Source organism: Acipenser ruthenus, chromosome 6 (assembly GCF_902713425.1).
Source record: "Acipenser ruthenus chromosome 6, fAciRut3.2 maternal haplotype, whole genome shotgun sequence".
NCBI lineage: Eukaryota > Metazoa > Chordata > Actinopteri > Acipenseriformes > Acipenseridae > Acipenser > Acipenser ruthenus.
Window position 1 is genome coordinate 32,572,369 of NC_081194.1, and position 19,397 is coordinate 32,591,765.

The window sequence follows — 19,397 nt, forward strand, 5'->3', positions numbered from 1 at the left end:
ATAATACATAATAATCATTTTTTAATGAATGCATTTTTGGTTTTATTTTTTTTGTTTTAAGGGACTATTTTTTAGGTCAGAGGTAGAAGGAGGTGTGGGATATACTCTAATAGCCACATGCCCCGGATGGTTACTAAAGCCACTCAGCTTCACCTTGTGACTTATGCACCAGGGGCATGTGGATATTAGAGTATTGAGAGGAACGGTACTTCCTCACGCCAAGTTACAGCGAAGTGCGAGAACTGACAGTGACTATCTATACAGCATGGATAGTTTACGTGTTTTCAGGGTATTAGCTGAGCAAAAGTAAATCAGCCAAATTCACCATTACACATTCCATTTGTAGTTCCCAACACTCTTAGGTGAAAAGTAGGGGAAAAAAGTAAATACCTGTCATACAGTAAGAGAAATAAGTTGCTAAAGTAAGGTAAAAATGTTCATCTCAAAACATATTTTTTTGCAGACCCCATGCACTTTCATCCACGCATAGGTATATTACAAGACATCAACAAACGTGTTTTGTCAACATGGAAATGTACTAGTGAATGCACATATTGAGAACTATATATCATTTATATGAAATTATTTATTTCTGTTTTAAAATGGAACATTTGCCTGCAGAAAAAAATCTTTCTTTTATATAAATAAAAAAGGTTTGGTATACGTGGGATTTAAACCTACAACCTTCAGTTTACAAGCACGTTACGTTAACTGTCAGTGCTACACGATTAGTTGAGACAAGCAGTATTTTGAAAGATGAAGTCAGTCAGCTGAGAATTCTCGGGACTTTTTTTTTTAGATTATTCGAGCCATCATTCATCATCATCATCATCCTTTGATCTTGAGCTCTGAACATTTTTAGTTTCCTCACTGGACAAAAAGGAACATTGATTTCTGAGAATTATCTGTGCTGAAGGATAGCCTATATAATTGATATACGTAAAACATAAATAAATAAAAACATTAATATAAATATTGAAGTAAATGAATACATAGACATTTATTTATTTATTTATCTTGATATTTATTTATTTATTTATTTTTCACTATCATATAAACACTGCCATTTAATACTGTATGAAGCAAAAAAAAAATATTCAACAGTTCTTGTTCAATTGTATATTAGTGAAAATTTTTGTACATAACGGTCATCATGCTTTCATATATTTTTACTTTCAAATTAAAAAATATATTGTAACAACCTGGACAATTGCTTTGTTGCAGGACCTTGTCTCGTCTGTCTTTTATATATGTGTGAACGTGTGGTTTGCAGTGCTGGTGTAGGGGTGATGCAATGCTCCGGGTTAGACAAACATAATACAGGTCACAGTTCAAAACAGCTTTATTTCCGCTGGGTTGCGTGTCAACAACTCTTTAAATAATAGTATGCACAGGCTCTACACAACAATGTGTATTGCACCATGCTTAAAAGGAGGATTACAGTCCTGAACATAAATGACACAAGAAAAACACACACATTAAACAGATGTCCCTGACTTTAGTGTGTATAATTCAAGCTCTTAACTAATGAAGCATACAGGATGTCAGATTTGTGTAAATGCTACCGCAGAAGTCAATGTAGATCCGTGTTGTCCAGTCTTAGTGCTGGGGAACCCTTAACAGCACCTCTTCCTCCACTAAGAACCTTGGAGTCACCCTGGACCCCTGCCTCTCTTATTCCCAGCACATCTCCACTCTGGCACGCACTTGCCGATTCTTCCTGAGCAACTTTAGAAGAATCCGACCCTTCCTCACCAACTATGCTACCCAGCTCCTGGTCCAGGCCCTGGTACTCTCCCGCCTAGACTACTGCAACTCCCTCCTGGCTGGCCTCCCTGCGTCCGCCACCCGTCCGCTCCAGGTCATCCAGAACTCTGCTGACCGCCTGGTGTTCTCTCTGCCTCGCTTCGCCCACGCTACTCCACTACTCCGCTCACTCCACTGGCTCCCGATCACCGCTCGCATCCAGTTCAAGACTCTTGTACTAGCCTACAGATGCCTTGACCAGACTGCACCCAGCTACCTCCAGACCCTCATCTCTCCCTACACCCCCAATCGACCTCTCCGCTCCGCCTGCACTAGAAGACTGGCTCTACCTCCGCTACGCTCCCCTGCCTCCCGAGCCCGCTCCTTCTCCACCCTTGCTCCGCAGTGGTGGAACGACCTTCCTACAGATGTCAGGACTTCCCAGTCCCTGACCACATTCCGGCGCCTCCTTAAGACTCACCTCTTCAAACAGCACCTGTAGAACTCCTCTGTTGTATCCTGGGACACTATCACCCTTCATTTAAATATGCTTTATTTTGCTCTTATCTGCCCCCTATTTTACTACATTTAATCCTGTACTTCAGAATATTGTAATCTGCCAAGTGTTTAACCTGTAGTATTTTGTACTTAATCATATCCTGATGTAACTATCACTATTTAATCATATCCTGATGTAACTTTCACTATTATCTGCTGTATTATTGAATTGTGGTTTGTCACACTTGAAAAAAAATTATTGTATTTCTTGCTCTTATTGTATGACTTGTATTGTAACACTTGAATGTATTTGTATTTGCTTGCGATTGTAAGTCGCCCTGGATAAGGGCGTCTGCTAAGAAATAAATAATAATAATAATAATAATGGCGAGCAGAAATCTGAACTCAATCATTTTAGTGAGTTGTCTATCAGGTGTACTAGTCAGAACCAGAAAGACATTCACAAAAAAGGCACAACATGTTGAAAAATGTAACAAACTTTATTTTCTGTATTCTTCACAATAAAACAAGTACATGATCAGATTGCATATTTCCATTGTAATATGCTATCCAGGATTTAATTTGTAAGCATTAGTGAAAAAAAAAAACTATACTGCAGGTCAGCTTTGAACTTTAAAGAGGCTGCCTGTCTAAAAATGACATTACCAATTTATAGTGACATGTGTTACCAGTAAATCATATGGACATTTCATACTCTTAACTTTTATAGTATGTAATTGTCTAATATCAGTTAATAGGAATGGAAATCAAATTTGAAATTGAAGCATTAATGTCTGAAACATGTACATGTAAAATGTGAAGTTGTTTATTACTTCAGAATTACATCTACTGTACTTTTATATCATGTTACACACACCTTATTTGGCACAATGTCACTTAAATACAGTGAATCAGCACCACCCCAGCTGGTTCAATATAACTACATTAAAGAAGGTGGGTGTTAGAACTGACATCCAATTTACTTTTGATATCTCTGCCCTGGAAATACTCAAGTCAGGCAATAATTCAATAGCTCAAAAACTAAGACTACCATACCAATTAAAAATGTCTGTTGAAAAAAATAAATTATTCAAAATAAGTAGTTTGTGTGCTCATGAAAAATAAATACTGAAGACAATGATCCTTATTAACAGTACATATGTAAATAGCTGTAAATTATGGTAATGTTGCTTGACAGTCATTACCACATTGGAGTGTTAGTATAATATACTAAGCTAGAATGCTTAGTATAAAATATACAGTAAAAAACTAAATAAATCTGTTACACCATCACTTACCATATTTACCCATGTGTATAACTGCAAATGGAGCACATATACTCCTCCATACTTTGAGGTCATCTATAGATCTTGGCACTGGCAAAGTAACCATTTGCCACACCTCCCGCATTCCACCATCAGCTCCAGTGCAATCCTGTATGGTCGCCACATCACAGAAATGTACCTCTGGGAGGGGGGTTCTCTCACAGCTCGGGAAAGGAGTAAGAGATCCATCTACAAAACAAGAAAAAAGATGATCACGCATTTGCTTTTGATCAAAACATAACTTGCCTGGATCACCACCCAGGCAGAGTGTGAGGCTGTTTGCGATGGTAAACAGTCCACTGTCACTCCACCCCTGCTGCTGTACATGTGGCCACCTGATCCGTACTGTCTTTCCACTGTACTGCAGCAGTGATACGACCTGGGAACGGAACTCATGCTTATTATTAATTCCCAAAGACTCAAACACATTTAAGGTACCTTCCTCACAGCCTATGTTACTTACTGTGACCCAGTGATTACCAGACAAATTAAGAATCTGTACAAATCTCTGAGCCGGTGAGCTGAAGGAAGTCAGTTGTGTCAGGCTGGTGACAGCATACAACCCTCCCACCTGTGGGTACTGTCTACGCAGCAGAGCCTGGCTGTGGTCCATCACCTTATATCACCCAGCCACGTGTGTTGTCCCAACAGAATAAAACAAATAACTCCTAATTCTGGGCTTTCACAGTTCTTCTGTGGATTTAGGCAGCCTCAGTTGCTTCTCTCTCTTCATGTAATCCCAGACAGACTTGATGATGTTGAGATCAGGGCTCTGTGGGGGCCATACCATCACTTCCAGGACTCCTTGTTCTTCTTTACTCTGAAGATAGTTCTTAATGACTTTCGCTGTATGTTTGGGGTCGTTGTCATGCTGCAGAATAAATTTGGGGCCAATCAGATTCCTCCCTGATGGTATTGCATGATGGATAAGTATCTGCCTGTACTTCTCAGCATTGAGGAGACCATTAATTCTGACCAAATCCCCAACTCCATTTGCAGAAATGCAGCCGCAAACTTGCAAGGAACCTCCACCATGCTTCACTGTTGCCTGCAGACACTCATTTGTGTACCGCTCTCCAGCCCTTTGGCGAACAAACTGCCTTCTGCTACAGCCAAATTTTGACTCATCAGTCCAGAGCACCTGCTGCCATTTTTCTGCACCCCAGTTCCTGTGTTTTCATGCATAGTTGAGTCGCTTGGCCTTGTTTCCACGTCGGAGGTATTGTTTTTTGGCCGCAAGTCTTCCATGAAGGCCACTTCTGACCAGACTTCTCCGGACAGTAGATGGGTGTACCAGGGTCCCACTGTTTTCTGCCAATTCTGAGCTGATGGCACTGCTGGACATCTTCCGATTGCAAAGGGAAGTAAGCATGATGTGTCTCATCTGCTGCAGTAAGTTTCCTTGGCCGACCACTGCGTCTACGGTCCTCAACGTTGCCCGTTTCTTTGTGCTTCTTCAAAAGAGCTTGGACAGCACATCTGGAAACCCCTGTCTGCCTTGAAATTTCTGCCTGGGAGAGACCTTGCTGATGCAGTATAACTACCTTGTGTCTTGTTGCTGTGCTCAGTCTTGCCATGGTGTATGACTTTTGACAGTAAACTGTCTTCAGCAACCTCACCTTGTTAGCTGAGTTTGGCTGTTCCTCACCCAGTTTTATTCCTCCTACACAACTGTTTCTGTTTCAGTTAATGATTGTGTTTCACTATGTAACACAGTTTTTGTTCCTGGGTAGTAAGTGTTATTTCCAAATTGCTTATGCCTCAAAAGTATAGAAAATGGCTATTATTCCCCACAAACTTTGCTTTTGTGACCAGGACAGTGATATTTTGAAATTGACCTATTTCCAATAAGAAAACGGGCGAATTTGTGTCTTTTTGTTCACATAAAGTCAGAAAAAAACAACATATGAATCCAAATTAACATGTATTTATACTAAAGTAATACAAAAATGACTACAAAAGATTTAGAAGTGAGTAGTTTTTCGAGATTTACGATTATACTGTAAATCACATTCACGAATCAGCCCCCAAATGTAGTCTCCCATCATGTTCTCGTTATACTGTCCTTCATTGACAGCTCATCCAGGAGCCTCAAAGCCATGCTGCTCCATAATGGTAACAAGTACCCGTCTCTTCCCCTGGCTCACTCGGTGCACCTCAAAGAGGATTACAACAGCACCAAGACCTTGCTGGACGCCTTGAAGTATGATGAGTACGGCTGGGACCCCCGGAAGGTGCTGATGCCACCACTGCACATCAAATTGGGCCTTATGAAACAATTTGTCAGAGCTCTAGATAAGGAGTCGGCAGCCTTCAAGTACCTTCAAGACTTCTTCCCTAAGCTGTCTGAGGCAAAGGTCAAAGTCGGTGTCTTCGTTGGACCACAGATAAAGAAGATCCTGGAGTGCAATGAATTCCCCAAGAAGCTCACTAGTAAGGAGAAAGCGGCTTGGAACAGCTTTGTTGCAGTGGTTCGGGGCTTCCTGGGCAATCACAAGGCCGAAAACTACGTGGAGCTAGTTGAGACTCTGGTAAAGAACTACGGCACAATAGGCTGTAGGATGTCCTTCAAAGTCCATATCCTTGATGCTCATCTTGATAAATTCAAGGAGAACATGGGAGCGTACTCGGAGGAGCAAGGCGAGCACTTCCTCCAGGATATACTGGACTTTGAACGCCGCTCCCAAGGACAGTATAACGAGAACATGATGGGAGACTACATTTGGGGGCTGATTCGTGAAAGTGATTTACAGTATAATCGTAAATCTCGAAAAACTACTCACTTTTAAATCTTTTGTAGTCATTTTTATATTACTTTATTATTATTATTATTATTATTATTATTATTATTATTTATTTATTTATTTATTTATTTCTTAGCAGACGCCCTTATCCAAATACATTTCATGTGTTACAATACAAGTAATACAATAAGAGCAAGAAATACAATAACTTTTGTTCAAGCAAAGTACAAGTGTGACAAACCACAACTCAATAATACAGCAGATAATAGTGATAGTTACATCAGGATATGATTAAATAGTGATAGTTACATCAGGATGTGATTAAATACAAAGTACTACAGGTTAAACACTTGGCAGATTACAGTATTCTGAAGTACAGGATTAAATGCAGTAAAATAGGGGGCAGATAAGAGCAAAATAAAGCACATTTAAATGAAGGGTGATAGTGTCCCAGGATACAAACAGAGGAGTTCTACAGGTGCTGTTTGAAGAGGTGAGTCTTAAGGAGGCGCCGGAATGTGGTCAGAGACTGGGCAGTCCTGACATCTTTAGGAAGGTCATTCCACCACTGCAGAGCAAGGGTGGAGAAGGAGCGGGCTCTGGAGGCAGGGGAGGTAGAGCTAGTCTTCTAGTGCAGGCGGAGCGGAACTTTAGTATAAATACATGTTAATTTGGATTCATATGTTGTTTTTTTCTGACATTATGTGAACGAAAAGACACAAATTCGCCCGTTTTGTCATTGGAAATAGGTAATTTTCGATATTTCTCTATTTTTTTACCTTTCAAAACGAATGTACTGGCTTTCTTTCTGATACCCCTCTTCTCTTCTTTGGTGGCTTTTTCAGGATACTCAGTAGCGATATACTGCTCTCAAGTGATCCATATCAATTGATAAATGTAGTTTTCTGAGTAGTTTAATAAATTTGTAAAAAAATTAATTATTTGATCACAATTGTATGACGGCGTCAATGAACTCCAACTGTCAGTCTCAAGAGCAGTGGAGCAAAAGCAGTGACGCGCATAGCAACAGAACGCTGACATGTCACATGACTCAGGGGGGGAGAAATTAAGCGTGACACCGCCTCCTTCCTGAATGGCTGGCTTCCGATTGCCCCTGGAATGAACTGCCCAACCATTCAGTACGAGGCACACAGTTCCTGTTGTACAGTGCCCTCACAGGTCGGGAAGGAGATTGTTGATTCGGATTAATTCGCTCTCTGTCACAATATGTTACATGTATTGTAAGGGGAACGGGACGGGTCATGCCGTTAATGGATGGGGAGAATGTATGTTGTTGTTTACGGGGGTTGCAGAGTATTTGAGAATTAAACACCGTCTCCCTGAGTTAGGGTTGTCACCTTTCTGGGTTTGACCGGACAGTCCAGGAATTGGCATCTGTGTCCGTGTGGCAGGAATTAACAAGCTTGGACGCCCTGATGTCCGGTTTTTAAGTGAAAAGCATAAGAAACACCAACCTTCCTATAATATTTTCTTTGACATACATTAGTTGCTTAAACAATTTCTACTATCTTATTAGAAAAATGTACTGTTTAATACTGATCTGTACATTCTACTTTGTCCCCAGCATTTGAATAATAATGCTGAAGACAACAAACATATCCACCTGATGTAAACAATCCAAGTGAGGGGTTGCAGTCACGTGACCCCAGCAGGCTTCATACTGTTAGTATTTTGCAACCACAGAGCATACTTCTTATTACCTCCAGTCACAGTAATTAGATGTAATTTATAATGTGCCAGATACTTGGAATTTGTGACCCCTACTGTGCACCACTGGTGAGCGAGCACACTTTGATGTGATTTGACCAAGTTTCTTTTTTCCTTTTAAGAAAATGTACTTACCGGTACGTTATTAAGAAAAAATACATTTTCAATAGTTTGTTACAAAATACAGTACTACTATGAATTATATACAGTATTTCTATGTTGTTTGTATATAAACGTTTAAGATCTTTCATTAAATAGACTCACAATTAAAACAATGTATATGACATATTTAGTATAAGAGCATCATAACTTTGTACAGGGATTTCACTGGGCGTGAGCTGGGGGGGGAAGGATAAGGCAGAAGAAGTAGCAAGGAGCAGTTAGTAGGACAGAATGTGGTCACCGACTGGGGCCGACGCTGTCGACATCCCAGGGGCGGAGGACCCGGCAACCGGAAACAGGATAGAAAAGAGGTCACCGACTGGGGCCGACGCTGTCGACATCCCAGGGGCGGAGGACCTGGCAACCGGAAACAGGATAGAAAAGAGGTCACCGACTGGGGCCGACGCTGTCGACATCCCAGGGGCGGAGGACCCGGCAACCGGAAACAGGATAGAAAAGAGGTCACCGACTGGGGCCGACGCTGTCGACATCCCAGGGGCAGAGGACCCGGCAACCTGAAAACACATATGAGGGTTATGACTTGGAAAGCCGCCCCTCGGGAGGAGATGAGAGAGGTACCCAGCATCTGAGGCTTCTGTAAGGGGCGCTCGTAAAACCCCTGATTGGCCGAGACATCACGCTGCCTGGGACCTGAAAATAAGGACAAAGCATTGAGGTTAGTATAGGACTCGGCACGAGTGACCACGTCCTGAAGAGAGGCAGAATAGAAGAGAGCCACGATGAGATGAGCGCAGGAGCTGCGACAGAACAGAGTTTGGCCGGGGGTCCGCTCTGACTCACGCGGTGAAAACCCCTGAAGGTAAGGGAGGCGGCTGCCTAGCCCTGAGGTCGGGGAAGTGAGCCTCACTTGCCCCCCAAAGGATGGACCCCCGGCACCTCACGAAAACTCCCACACCGTGATACAAACAAGACAGCACATGCCAACGCATAAAACATACACAAAAGACCAGAATGACGAACAGGACGAACAGAGGGAGATTAGTAAATTTGTTAGTAGGCTGCGACTATGTGTATACCTGCCGCTCAGTGGAGATGGAAAAACCCCTTGAGGCAGATTAGGGGAAAACCTCTGGTGGCCCCGGCGAACAGGTAGCCCCCACTCCGGGCATGCTAGCGATTTTAAAATGGGCTGCAACTATATCGGAGGAGATGAATGAACGTAATAAATCTACTGCAGAAGAGGACCAGTGGCCCATGGTCTTGATCAGACTGTGGTTGATGCTGGCTCTTGCAGCGGAGGTAGCTGCACCTATACGAAATGAATGGGGAGAATACAGCTGAGGAGGGAGGCCTGCTCTAGAAAGGAGGGTGGAGAGATGGGCTGATTAGGAGATCTTCGTCGCTGCAGGGAAGCTTGAAGCTGAAGAAACTGCGTATTCTGAGCTTCTGAGGAAGCCGAAGAAGGCTGTGAGTGATGTTGGCCCTCGCAGCAGTGGGGGCTGTGCCTACGGAATGATTGGGGGGGGGGGGAGGCCCGCTCTGGAGGCGAGGTAGGTTGGAATCCAGTGACGAGTGATCCTAGGAGCGAGAGAGGAGGGAGGCTTGCTCTGGAGGGTGGAAGGTGGGTTGAGAACCAGCGATGAGTGATGATAGGAGCGAGAGGAAGCAATGAACTGAGGGTCCTGGGGAGGGGGGGGGGGGGGTTCTTGCTGGGGAGATACCTTGCTGATGAAAGGGGCAGATAGGGGACTCTTCTTGACAGCTGAATGGACTAACCACGTTGAAATTGATCCCTCTTGGAGGTACGACCGAATGGTGAAGGAAATTAGAAGCAGAAGAAACTGCGAGTTCTGAACGTAATAATCTACTGCGAAAGAGGACCAGCGGCCCATGGCCGAGAAGCAGATGAGATATCTTGACGTTGAAAATAAGGGGCAGATAGGGGAATCTGCTTGACAGCTGAATTAACTGACTGCGCTGAAATGGATCCGTCTGTAGGTACACGACTGAATGATGGAGTAAATTAGAACTGTGGATTCTGAGCTCCTAAGGAGACCGAAGAGGGCTCAGATGCAGATGATCTCCATAGGTAGATCCTTGTATGGGGAGAAGTGGCGTTTCAGAAGAGAAGAATGAGCAAACTGAGAATGGTCATTGATGCGGACAGCGGGAAGGTGAGGCAGAGGGGAAGGCTCTTAAGAATCAGCTGTTAGGCAGATGGTCTCCATGAGGAGATCTTCGTAAGGGGACAAGCAAACTTTCCGAAGAGTAGAGATGAGTGAAAGAGAATGTCTGTTGATATGGGCAGGTGGGAAGGTGCAGCAGGGGGGGGACTTTGAAGATTCCACGAAGAGTCAGACAAACTACTGGTATGGAGAGAATGGTGGGAAGAAAAAATCCCTAGCTGGACGATGAAAGCCGTGATCTGGTTTGATTTGAAGGAATAGGATGAATCCGATTCTGGCACAGAACGTTTAAAACATTGACCAAGCTGTACAATATGAAGCTGTCGAAGGAGGGAGAGCTGCAGATATGAAATGCTGAGCAGATTGAAGGAGGTTACTGAGAGTATGATTCAGTCAAATGACAGCTGGTGAAGCTGGTGAATTTGGGGGGGGGGGCACGCAGCAGACGGGACCAGTCGACGGAACTTGAATACTAAAAGTGGAGGCCGAAGGGGAGATGGAACTGACAGTTGAGGTAGCAGCTGGATCTGAACGAACGTGTGTAAATCGACTGCTGGGGAAGCTCAGCACGCTTTGTGCTCCATTTACTGGAATGGAGGGCAGAGATGAGATGTTGACTATCCTATGTGTCAGTTAATACGGGATCGATCTGCGGTCTGCTACTATCATGTCTGCTTGAAATGGAAAGGTGAACTCACATTGAGAGACTGGGTTTCACAACTCCAGTTATTCTCCTAGAGTGGAACTCCTTAACTCATAAACAAGACAGATTTCCAGTCTCACCGCATCTCTCACCATGTATTAATGCTGTAATATTTGAGAGGATGTGTGGACATATAAATAGATTGCTGAGAAAGACAAGCACCTCGTATTTTTGATTAGATGGGGATTAGCATTAGCCTTGACTGCGGAATGCTTCCACGATCTGCGTATTGGAGGAAAGCGGAAGCATTGGAAGATCTGGAGTAGTGCAGGTACAGATTTAGACTGAACTAAAGCAACTTGCATGCTATAACAGTGAGTAGATCTGAAGAGGGAGCAGAGGTCTGCTGCAGTGAGGAGCAATTAACAGTAGAGGACGGGATCTGCTGGATGGTGCAGAGATCTGAGGAAGTAAACAAAGAAGTGCTGTCAATAATGAGCGGTGGTCTGCTGTAGAGAGAGAGAGAGAGAGAGCTGCTGAAGCAGTGATCTGTTATTGTGAATGGTGGACTGCCATTGGTAGAGCGTGGTGGTCTGCTGCAGAGCGCAGATATCTGCTGAAGCAGGGATCTGTAATAGTGAATGGTGGATTGCCATCGGTAGTGTGATGATCTGCTGTAGAGCACAGACATCTGCTGAATGCGGTGGATATTGGACTGTGAGTTAAAGTGATTTAGATGAAGCCAGAGATGGAGAATACATAGAGCTGAGGCCACTGTAGAACCTAAGAGGATGAAGAATCCGCTGCTCTGAGGCTGTTGAAAAATCTATTGATTTGGTCGGGAGCAGTCCGCCTCAAAGGGGTGGGGTGAGGGGGGGTAAGAGTTGAAATTGAAGAATGTCATTTGATATAGATAGACAGAGGATGAGGCAGGAGGGGAACTCCCGAGAATCCATCCGAGTGAGAACTGCGGGAATAGATAGAAAAGCTGTCCGAGCTTTGCAGCGAAACCAAACTGGTTTAATGTATAGAGAGAGAGCTTGTGGTATTATACTGCCATCTAGAGGTTATGATTGGAATTACATCATTGACTTGAGTGAATCAGGGTAGAATCTATGAAGTTACTACGATTAAAATCCTTGTCTATGTAGAACAACATTTGCTTATTCCTTTAGATTTGAATAATAAATATTCTAGACATGTTTAGGACAGATAGTCATGAATATAAATAAGTTAACGCAATATTTAGATGTTATGGTTCGGCGCGTTGAATTGGTCTCCGCCAGTTGTAAAAGTGCAGCAACAGGAAGCCGGAAGATTGCAGTGCTGAGGCGCAGAGCACGCAGAGCCTGATGAAGCTGCCTGGTCACCATGACAACTTACCACTCCCCGCAGTCACTCAATAAGGGCGTTGCCGTGGTAACCATAGCCTGTGAGGCGCCGGTGGAAAAGTTACAGTACAACAGTGTAGTTGGAGAATGTTGTGACCAGTCGAGTCACGAGCCGCCACTAGTTAAAAATTGAGTTTAGAATGGGCTGGATACATCTTTAAAATGTTGAACGTAGCTGATGGAGGTCCAGGGCAGGATCTTCTGATGAAACGGTAATTGTGCTGGCTCAGTGGGAGCGGGGGGAGGGGCGTCCGATTGCAGGCGAGGAGTAAAGAATGATTAAGCCGACAAAACTTCATGGTAGAATTAAATAGAGCTAAGGTAAGGCAATCGCAGACAAAGGGAATGACGATGTCATGTCGAAGGAGCTTGAAAGTTTAACGGAGGACCAGACTTTCTGATAAAGTTGCAGACAAGTTGAGTAATGAAGCTGCGCTTTGGACGGCTATGATGCCGAGGTGGAGACCGGATGGAACAGGAAAGAGTAATGTTGGAGCTCTTGGAGCCGAAAAGAGAAGCTGAATGAAAAGAAAGATCACCTGAGCAGGTAAGAAAATGACTGATAATATCTTGGCAGCGATGTGCAGAGAAACGACCTGCGTGAGCGAAGCAACGAAGTTTAGATATTAGCGGTGAAGCACGAAACGACGGCGTCTGAGCGTTTGCTACAAAAACGAAACACTAGACAGAAAAGGTGCAGGTGATCAGGTCTTAAATAGTAAATAGAAACTAATTAACCGGAGATTAGAAAATTGAAAGATTAGAGATTAGCGGCCCCCCCAGCTCCACGCCCCCCGAACCTCGCAAGCTAACATAAAAAAAATCAAAAATCAACTTCAGCAAGTGACAGCTAAACGGTTAACGGTCGTATTAGTTACAAAACCACTGCCTAAAATGAGTGACATTCCACCTATTTCCTTTTATATATTTGGTACTGAAACTCCAGATAACTGGTACAACACCAACTTTCTAAGTGAAGACAGCAGTCCACCTGAAAAAAAAAGGAACAGCTAAATGAAACAGAAGAAAACAAAGACTGAAAAAACTGCAGCATGGGCTGTTAATGTACTTAAAGACCGATTTTAAAGAAAAAAATATGCACATTCATTTTAAGGAAATAAATCAAAAAAATCTCAACAACTTAAGGACATTTTATGCCAGTGCAAAAAGTTCAACTGGAGACCAGTATTCAGTCTCCAGTTTTATAACGCTGAGCTGAACTAAATAGATGTTTTAACAGTAGAAGTTTTAACATCTCTGCTGACAGCAAGTTTAAAACCAACAAGAACGTATTCCTGTCAGTCATGAAAACTTTTAGAAAAGCAGGTAAAGACAAGGCCAGACACCACCCTCCGAATTACCGGCCTGGATTTTAAGCATCTGCGGGAAAATGAGGCACTGTCCCCTGACACCGCGTTCGGCTTGGTGTCTGTCTGGTTTGATCTTCAACTTAATCTGGCATGTCTTGAATGTGAGGGTGTCCGACAACTAACAAAAACATCTTTTGAGATCTGAAAGGATGAAAACGGACATGTGTGCCTCGCATATAACGAGGACACAAACTCACCTGAAGATACAGCTTCAGCATCCATGGCATTTGAAACTCTGCCCATCATCTGGCAAACATTCGCCCATGCTCAGTCCTCTAGTTTCTAGTGAGATGCCACTTTTGATGCAGAAATTCACAATAAACGGACATGTGCAATTTATTCTTAATAAGCAAACAATAAATTACAATAAATTAAATTTGGGACTATATTACACTGCGGATGTATACACAATAAAAGTTTCTGGTTTTGTCTTCATTTAAAATGTGTTTTAATTATTTTAATTACTTTTCATCATCCAAATGACAGTTAGCCGTGTTATAAGCTGTATAAACCACTTCGGGCCGTGCGGTTTCTATGATATGTGATTTGCTCCCACAAAATCAGTCACATATGACCACATGACAAACAAATGAGTTATAGTACAAATTCAGCTCTTTCAAATGGCACCAGATTTATTCAGATACCTTTAAAAATGACAAAGTTACAACATGAGAGAAATCCTACTTCTAAAGTAAAGGAACAATTTAAAACTATGTACATTTGCTATGTCCTTAGTAACGCATATTCAGGTTTATGTTAAGAGATGGGTCCAGTCTAATACTTTAATTTGGAGAGTGAGACACTCATGTATTTTTATTTTATTACCTTGCAACCTACAGACCCGTTAAAAAAAAAAAGTTGAGAATAGGATTCCATTGGATTTTGTCAGGGCAGCTATGTGGCTGTTGGTGGAAGTGTGATATTATTATTTGTTTATTTTGCAGACGCCTTTACCCAAGGTGACTTACAGATACTAGGGTGTGTGAACTATGCATCAGCTGCAGAGTCACTTACAATTACGTCTCACCCGAAAGACGGAGCACAAGGAGGTTAAGTGACTTGCTCAGGGTCACACAATGTCAGTGGCTAAAGTGGGATTTGAAGCGGGGACCTCCTGGTTACAAGCCTGTTTCTTTAACCACTGGACCACACAGCCTCATATATGGCTTGCTCATTAAGTATCTCACATCGGTCTTATTGACAAAGCAATTGCGTTTCAGAATATAAAAGGTTACCCAATATTTTAGCAAGCCATATGTCAAGGGGGTAAATAATCAGGCAATAAACACATGCGGTGCTAGATTAGATTTTTTTTTTGCTTCTTGTTAAACAGTTTACTAAAAACTAAAACCTTTTTTTTTTAAATAAAACAAGAACTTCATAATATGCCTAACTAATGTATTCCAGAAGCCTACTTTTCTAAATTATTATTTTTTTTCTTAATAATGACTGATCGGAGCGCTTCACTCACTTCATCTGTGTTTACAACCTCTCCCTCGGTTTCATTCCCTTCATTACGTTTTCTTCCTCTGTTGAATTAGACTGGTCTAACCCCAGATGAATCGGTAACGGTGTCCTCCGAATCGCAATTTTGGACACAAAATAATCCTCAATCAGATTCAGAGTGCCACTCTCCACTTCCTGCAGCTTTAGATAAATTTAACTTTCCAAGATTTTAGCACATTGCTTCATTTAATGTGAAGTAACGTGACTATTTTAACTATAAATGAATACTTCAAAATTAAATAACAACTGTGTAAGTTGTCCTGGGTAAGGGCGTCAACTTAGAAAAAAAAATAATTATAGCTACAGTATGTAGCTAGCTAATGGCATAATAATAATACATTGAAAGTCTAAAAACTAGTGACCACGATTGCAAAAATATTCTCATTTAATGTAGCCTAATCTCTGCAAATGATTATTAATAATAAAACAAAAGAATATCAAAATAAAAAGTATAAAAACTACCACAAATAGAATTCCTCAATGTTTTTCAACTTCAAGCCTCACTGAGTTTGTCGGAAGGATGAAAATGCGAACGTCAGAAGGGTGTGCTTAACCAATCAGAGGCCGCCTTTCGGGTCGGCAGGCTCAGTTTTCAGGGGACGTATAACTTGAGGTGGTACGCGGCTTTGAATGAACGCCTGCTTCACTTAAAATTAGGCATAATTAAAAGAGTTCTCATACAAAAAGCACTCAACTGAAATGTGTCTGTGTTATAAAAAAACACTTAAAAATAAAGATTTTAAAGCTGTTTAACATAAGTAGCTGTTACCAAGTTATAGTTTAGACTTCAAACTATCAAAATAACACGAAAACCAGAAATTGTTCAGGGGCGCCATTTTTTCTATTTTCACCTCTGTAGCAAAAGGAATGTTGGCGACACGCAAATGATTTTGTGGGAGAAGGTCACATATATACCACTTCTGAGGTGGTTAAAGGCCCTTGGCTGGCACCTTGGGCCTTATCACCACCCCAGGTATGGTATATATCATGGGAACCACATTGCCTGTCATGGTTTATACATTATATATATATATTTGAGCCCTAACTAGTCATACTTTCACTCCAACTACATAATCGCTATGTTACACAGATTCACATCTTAACCCTTTCAACAGACTAGGCTACTATTTACATTTATCATATCCAAATGGCAATACATTGCCTCAATATAGGTTGAACAATTTTGCTATTCCCATAATGTGTGTGTGTGTTATAAAGTGAAATAAGAAGTGATATCTGAAACAAAAACACATTGGAAATGTGAAAAAACGCCAAGTTATCAAAAGTGCCCAGCCATTTAAAGTACAGATATCAAAAACAAAAGACAAGTTTCAAGAAACCATTGGGGCAACCTAGCCCAGCACAAAGCAATTGCAGTTGTGCCTATTTGCTTTGCATGTATTGTATAACATTGCCTCATCATTTATTTTCATATAAATGCATATTTACGCAATACAACATTTTAAAACAGTAATTATAACATATACATGTCTGCGGATCCACTGTGTAAAATACATTATAGAGCAGGTATGCATTCCAGTACTGTGGCAGAGCAAGAGCTCTGCCTGTAAATAGTATTGATATTTGTGCGTTTTGGTGGTGGTTGGCAAGGATGGCCAAAAACATGTGAGAATGTGGCTGCTCCAAATAGAATAATTGGTGATAACTGGGAGCAGCCACATGATATAAAAGGAGAGCTCAAGGCTCCATTAGTAGAGAGACTACCAAGGAGTATATGGGTTTTTGTAACCGGTAAACAGCTTAGATGTCCGGTATAGTTTAGAACTGACACGTTTAGTTAGCACTCCTGGAAGGAGTTAGGTTTTTGTTTTATTTATTTAGTTTTATGTTTAAAATAAAGATACAGGTCTGCCCTTTGCTTGTTGGGAGTACTGTTCTTTTACACAAAGACAATTGAAGACGGTCCTGCATGTGGCAAACTCAACCTGGTTTGCCACATATGGTGTCAGAAGTTAGATAAACAACGCCTCCAAAACTCAGGCCAATTTTTTTGGTTGGTTTGTTTTTTAATGAAGAGGATGGAGGAGAGTCTGTGGTGCCTGCACTGTGCAAGGGTGGGGCACTACACTGGCAACTGTCCTTTCCAAGATGAAAAGAAAGAGTTACCTACTCTCGTGGAGTTGGAGTGCGTGTTGGATTTTTACAGTATGCCACTCCACAAGCAAGCCAGATTCAGGCAACCACATAATTTGGGCTTGATGGCAAGCTTGGAGGCCTGGTAAGACTGGCTGTACTACCACCCTGACCTGCTCCCAGTGCCTTGCTTTTGCTGTGAGTTTTGTGGTGATCCCAGCCACCACTGGAAGGACTGTCCAGATAACAGTTCAACAGAATGGTGTGGACTGTGACAGCAGGGTGGCAAGAATGTCCGGAGCCAGAGTCAGACAGAGGGAAGTCGGAGCTCCCGATACAGGAAGTGCTGTCCCTAATGGCAGTGAGGGAGGAGCTGCCTGCCCAGAAGAGGGGGAAGAGCTGCACCAGTCTCCAGAGACAGACTATCTGCCACTCCCGCCTCCACCGCTAGAGGGAGACTACCTACCGCTCCCGCCTCCAACGCTAGAGGGAAACTACCAGCTGCTCCCACTTCTACCACCAGAGGGAGACTACCCGCTGCTCCCACCTCCACCGCTAGAGGGAGACTACATGTTGCTCCCGCCTCCACCGCCAGAGGGAGACTACCCGCTGCTCCCGCCTCCACCGCTAGAGGGAGACTACATGCTGCTCCCGCCACCACCGCCAGAGGGAGACTACTCATTGCTCTCGCCTCCACCACTAGAGAGAGAGGCCCTGTTCTACAGCACGAGAGGGAGAAGCCCCGCTGTCTCCAAAGCGAGAGGGAGAAGCGCTGCAGCTGGTGGAGTCTACAGGCCAACTTCAGCAGGCACTACATTTGTTGATGAGGGGACCCCGGGAAAAGCCAGTGGCACGTCCATGTCCGGAGTGCCCAGCGCTGCCTCCCGAGGGTCTGCTCCAGCCATCGCCTCGAGGGTCCGCTCGAGCTGTTATCGGCCACTGCTATCGTCACCTCCAGGGGGTCTGCTGCTGCCTTCGCCTCCCGAGGGTCTGCCGTCGCCTGGGGATGTCTGCACGTCACCAGCTGGGGATTTGTTGTTACTGCAAGCGGCAGTTTCGCTGCCAGAAATTCTGTGGTCGGAGCCCAAGAAGAGCGGACCGTCGACTACAGAAAAGGGGGGAGGTGAAAAGACCACCTCCAGCCGTAACCGTTTCACTGCTGGAGTCCGCAGCACTGAGGGCAGCATTACTGCTGCCAGCACCACTGACACAACTGGAGGAGCCAGCCATGCCGCTATCAGCCTTTCCTTTGCTGGAGGAGCCAGCATGGCCACTGTCAGCATTGTAGCTGCCAGCGGCACCCTTAGTAGCATTGCCACTGCTGCCTACAGAGCTGGAGGAGCCAGCCTTGCCAGTGTAGTCTTTGAAGGAGGACCTCACACCATGGCCGCCACTCGTAAAAACTCATTTTTGCCTCTGTACTTGGGCAGCAACTATGAAAGACTTTTGTGACTTTAAGGGGGGAGGTGGCCGTGGAATGACCGGGTGTGCTTTGCAAAAGGGGGGATGGGATATGTGGCAGAGCAAGAGCTCTGCCTGTAAATAGTATTGACATTTGTGTGTTTTGGTGGTGGTTGGCAGGGCTGGGGTTAATTCCTGTCCTTGCCAAAAACATGTGAGAATGCGGCTGCTCCAAATAGAATAATTGGTGATAATTGGGAGTAGCCATGTCATATAAAAGGAGAGTTCAGGGCTCCATTAAGAGAGAGACTACCAGGGAGCTGAACCAGAGAACAGGTATAGTGTTTGAATTCACGTATAAAAGTATGTGGGTTTTTTGCAACCGATAAACAGCTTAGCTGTCCGGTATAGTTTAGAACTGAAACATTTAGTTAGCACTCCTGGAAGGCGTTAGGTTTTTGTTTTGTTCACCATGGCAACCGTCGCCATTCCAAATCCAGGTTAAATTAGAAAAAAATGATATTTGAAAAATGTATTTTATTTGTTTGTGCAGAAAACTTCGAACTTGTTATTAGTGATAATATTATGTGTCTGAGGGAGTCAAAAAGTGGAAGACATAATGTCATGTAGATCATCTGGGGG